Here is a 4875-nt window from a genome sequence, read left to right on the forward strand (position 1 = left end):
GGGGCTCCTTCGCCAATCTCATGCACTCTTCAAGGGGAGATCTTTGCAGGGCATTGAAGTCAAGGCTTGAAGCAGTCTCTTCCTGACCCTGGGAGTCAGGCTGCCCAGACTCCGCAGCCCGCCTGGACTGCCCATCGGTGTCCTGTTGACTGGTCCCCCCGTTTCCCAGCTCCCCGCTTCCTCCTGCTGCAAATCCTAGTTAATTTAATTCTTGCTTTTTCTTCTCCCCCCCCCCGCCTCTCTCTGCCTCCTCCTTGCTTTCTTCTACCTCCTGACTTCTCTCTTCCCTCCAACACACCTGCGTTCCACCTGCCTTTCACCCTCACATTAGCAGTTAAAGCGTCGGCACTGACATTTAAAGTTCTTAATATAGGCCTCGGTGACAGAGGAAAGGGGGCACAGAGTTCCCACACTGCCAGGGAGGGAGCTTTTCACCCCCACCTATAAGTAGGGAGACCCTCCCCCCCCAGCCCTAGAGGAGGAGGCAGCTTGCATCGGGCCCACTGCCTGCTGGCACACGCTGTCTTTTCCGCCTGTCTTTTCCTGGAGCCCCTTTTCTCTAGGCTTTTCCAGGAAACCAGTAATGATGATAAGAACCTGCTGCCATGTATACTGAGTTCTTTCAACCTGTCAGGCACTGTGCACGGAGCCTCTCTCCCCACGATATCGCTGACTTCTAATAACGACCTATAGGTACTAAGATTCATATCCCCATTTCACAGGTTAGAGCGTGGCGCTTCCAGAGAGGTGAGCTAACTTACTCAAGGCCATCAATTAATAACTGGGGATGTCAATAGCAACAGAAAATGAAATCCGTTTTTGTCCCACAGGAAATGCTAGGACCCCTACACCCCCAACAGGATCCTTATCAAAGCTGGCCCAAGAGGGAGTCTGAGCAAGGTGTCCACCTGCATCCACAGCAGTGTCCTTGGGGTGTGAGGGCAGGCCCAGGGCACAGCTGCGTGGTTGGCTAATGGCCAGCTGCTGCCACCAGAGCTGACCCTTGGCTCCCCTTTGTTCCTCTCTTGGCTGCTGTCACTGATGTGGAGGGGAAGGAGATAACCTCGTTAGGACCCTAGAATCTGGCCTGCATGCTGCAGTGGGATTGGGGTCAGCTCCCTGGGTGATGAGTCAGAAAACAATTGAATGTTCATCCTTGGTTCACACCCAAAAGAACTTCTTTCCACCAACTCACAGTCTTAGGGTAGAGGCCAGACAACATGACGCGGGAGCCAAGGGGCCCTGCTCTTGTTCCAGAACCCTAATCTCATTGCTCTAGGCTTTGGCTAACTGTCCCGGGGTCCCTGTCACCTTTATTACACAATTATTTCTCCCCAGAGGCCCACTAAGTGCCATTTTGGAATATCTGGCCTGGGCTTGCGGAGATGTGGGAGTCCAGAGAGCATAGAGGTGAAGACTGAAGCTAAGGAAGAAAGAGTGTAGGTTGATGGGAAAGGAAGACCAGGTAGCACCCTGGGGGACATCCAGAGGGCTGGAAGAGGAACCCATGAAGGCACCCGAGCAGTGTGGGAGGTGGGAGGAAAGCCAGGAGCCTGACAGCCAGGAGGAAGGGTTCACAGGGGAGGGAGTTGTGAGTGGCCACAAAGCTGCTACAAAGTCAGGAAGATTAAGGGCAAAGAAGCACCACTGAGATCTTGATGGCAGCTGTTTCCCTAAAGAGCTCCGAGAAGAAGCCAGATTGCAGTGGGTCAAGAAAGCAGTGGGAGAAAAGAGACAGCAGAGGAGACGGTTCTTGGGGAGTATTGTTCGTGAGGTCTCAGAGGGGCTGAGGGTGAGAAATTGTTCTTGTTTGCTTGTTTTTAGGATTGGAGAGACTTGAGCGCGTTTAATTATAATGAGAAGCTCCAGTAGAGAGGGAAGGAATGAGGGGTAAATTGGTGGGAGTGGACCCCTAGAGGTGGAAGGAGCCAAGGGCTTGAGCATGGTATTAGCATGGGATTAGTTTCTGTAGGCGGAGGCCCCAGGAAGGAAGGAGACAACAGTGGGTGCTGATAGAGATACGTGAGTAGGTTCTATGGGAGGAAGCTACGACATCACCAGCTTAGGGGGAGGGGAGGGTGATGAGGTGGGCAGTTTGAGGAGAGCAGAGAAAGTTGGCAAGAGTGCAGCATAGAAGAGAGAACGGGCCAGGGGAACATGGGAGAATTTTGCTAGGCAATGATGTAAAACCATCTGAAGGTGGAGACCATGAATTTCTCATGGCATCAAGAGAGGTGGTGCGTCTCTTCCCAGTGCATCCAGTGACATCGTGTTGATAGCTTGAAACTGGTCATGGTGGGAGTATTTACACCATGGAAACTGACAAATGCTACAGACTGGGATTTAGCCATTCCTTGGTAACGTTCTAAATTCCAAAAATTTTGTATTAGTCAAGTAAATGGAAAACATGTTACAGGACTTCTCAGAGTCTTTAATATGCTAATGTGCATTGTAACCTAGCGGAAGTGGATATATATTTATATGGGCAACACTTCCAATTTTTATTTTGACCACAGTATTTCCCCTCCATTGATCATCTCATGGGTCCAGTGTTCTATTCAGTGGTGTGCTAGAACTAGCTGTCACTGGCTCATGAGAGCAAAGTTTGCGTCTCTTCCCAGCAAGTCCAGTGACAACATCATGTTGGTAGCTTAAAATTGGCCATGGTGAAAATACTTACTCCATGGAAATTGGCAAATGCTACAGGTCAGGGTTGTTTCCCCTGGAGAGCTGCTTGTTAAACGTTTGCCAGCAGACCTTGGATATCTTGCACTGGTCAATGTAACAAGAAAATAAAAGAAAAATAAGTGGTAAAACTACAAGAGAAAAGGGGGCAAAATTATTTTTCACATATTATATGCTTATTTACCTAGGAAATCTGAAAGCTCAACTAGAAACTATTACAATTAATCAGGGAACTCGGTAAGATGCTGACTTAAAAGGAATATTCAAAAATCAATACCTTTCCTATGTACCAGCATTAATCATCTAGAAACATATGATAGAGAAAAGATGACATTCGCAATGGCAACAAAAAAATATAAAATACTTAGTAACAAACTTAGCAATAAATATGTGAGCCTACACTTAACATAAAAATAAGAATTGACTATGGGGAAATGCCTGCTGTGTTCACGGAAAAGAAGATTAAAAATTGTCAATTCCATTCAGATGAATCCATACATTTAATTCAGTGCCAATTAAATCCCAAATGTATTTTCTTACTTGCCAACATCAGTTCATTGGGAGTTATAAATAGGCAAGAATGCCTAAGAACATCTTAATAAATAAAATTGATCGAGGTGGGAGCCACTTCCAAGGTCAGATATTAAAATGCAAGTACCGGGAGGGTGACGCTGCGTACGCTTCATTGTCCTCTGTTGATTCACAGTTTCTAGAACAGCACCTGGTCCACAGAACTACTCAGCATTTGTTGACTAAGTGAGTGAATGAACGAATGAACGAATGAATGAATGAATGAATGAATGAATGAATGAAAATGCATCGTAAAGGTGGAACCACTCAAAACAGTATGAATTGGCACAATTAAATTGCCAACATAAGAAAATAACTGAAGTATATAAAACTATTGGGTTGTTGGAAAAGTCATGACATAGTTTTTCTATGTTTTTTTGTTGCAAAAATGCGTCATGACTTTTCCGACAACCCAATACTTTTTTATATGATAAAAGGGGCATTTAAAATCAGTAGGGAAAAACATGAACAACTTAATAAATAGTGCTGGGATAATTGGTTAACCATTTGAAAAAATAAAGTCAGACAATTGGACATATACTAATAACAGTTCAGTTAAGCAAATTATGTTGCATCAATATGATGGAATGCTATGGACCCATAAAGCGGTGTTATGGATGATATCTGTTGGCATGGGTCACTAAATTGCTAGGCAGAAAAAAGAACAGGAAACAAAATAAAAATGTGGTTAAGAGGACGAGCGATGGAGTCAGAACTTTTGTTCCCATTTCAGCTCCATGACTTCAGCTGTGGGAGCCTTAAGCAAGTTGCTTAAATCATCTGTGCCTCAGTTTCCTCTACGGTAAAACAGCAATAATAAAGGCACCCCCCCATTTGTATTGTGAAAGATAACTATGGGAAAATACCTGTGAAGTGCTTGGCATTGTGGCTGGCATACAGTAGGTGCTCCATAACTGTTTGCTGTTATTACAGCTTCTACTGAGCACCTCCAGTGAGCCCTGGAGGGACAGGGGGATGCGGTCTTCACCATGGAGAGGCTCACGGGCTGAGGGGATGAGGGAGAGGTGGACGCTGACTAAGCAGATGATGTCTGCTTCCTGGAATAGGTTCTCCAGCAGGTAAAGTACATGGTGTTCTAGGGACGGAGGAGGCACTGGGGTCAGCAAGCAGGTAAGAGAAAGTTCCCAGAAGAGCTGCCCCCTCCACTCCGTCCTGAAGGACCATCAGGTATTAGAGAACAAGGGGAGGAAGTGCTTTCCAGACAGGGAACAGCATGGGCAAGTGACAAGTGGGCCAGTGGTACAGGGGTGGAGATGGTGTTAAGGTAGAGGCAGCAGGTGAGGATGAGAGAAAGGAGAGAGCGAAGGAAGGGTTGTAGGTGCCACGTTGAGGCATTTGAAATCCGCTAGCATGGCAGACAGATGGCCATGGGGTTGCATGGGCAGTTTATAATCACCACTCTGGTTGCTGTGTAGAGAATGAATTAAATAGAGGAGGTGGGCCTCACCTGGGAAGAACGCGATGGTAATCAACTTGTCTGTTCCCCTTCCCCGATTCCCCACTAAAATCTTTAAAAATAAAAAATAGAGGAGGCTGGGGTCAGGAAGACAGTGAGGAGGCTGGAGTGGACATCCAGGCAAGTGAAGAAAGTGACAACAG

Source organism: Hipposideros armiger, unplaced genomic scaffold (assembly GCF_001890085.2).
Source record: "Hipposideros armiger isolate ML-2016 unplaced genomic scaffold, ASM189008v1 scaffold_3, whole genome shotgun sequence".
Classification (NCBI taxonomy): Eukaryota; Metazoa; Chordata; class Mammalia; order Chiroptera; family Hipposideridae; genus Hipposideros; species Hipposideros armiger.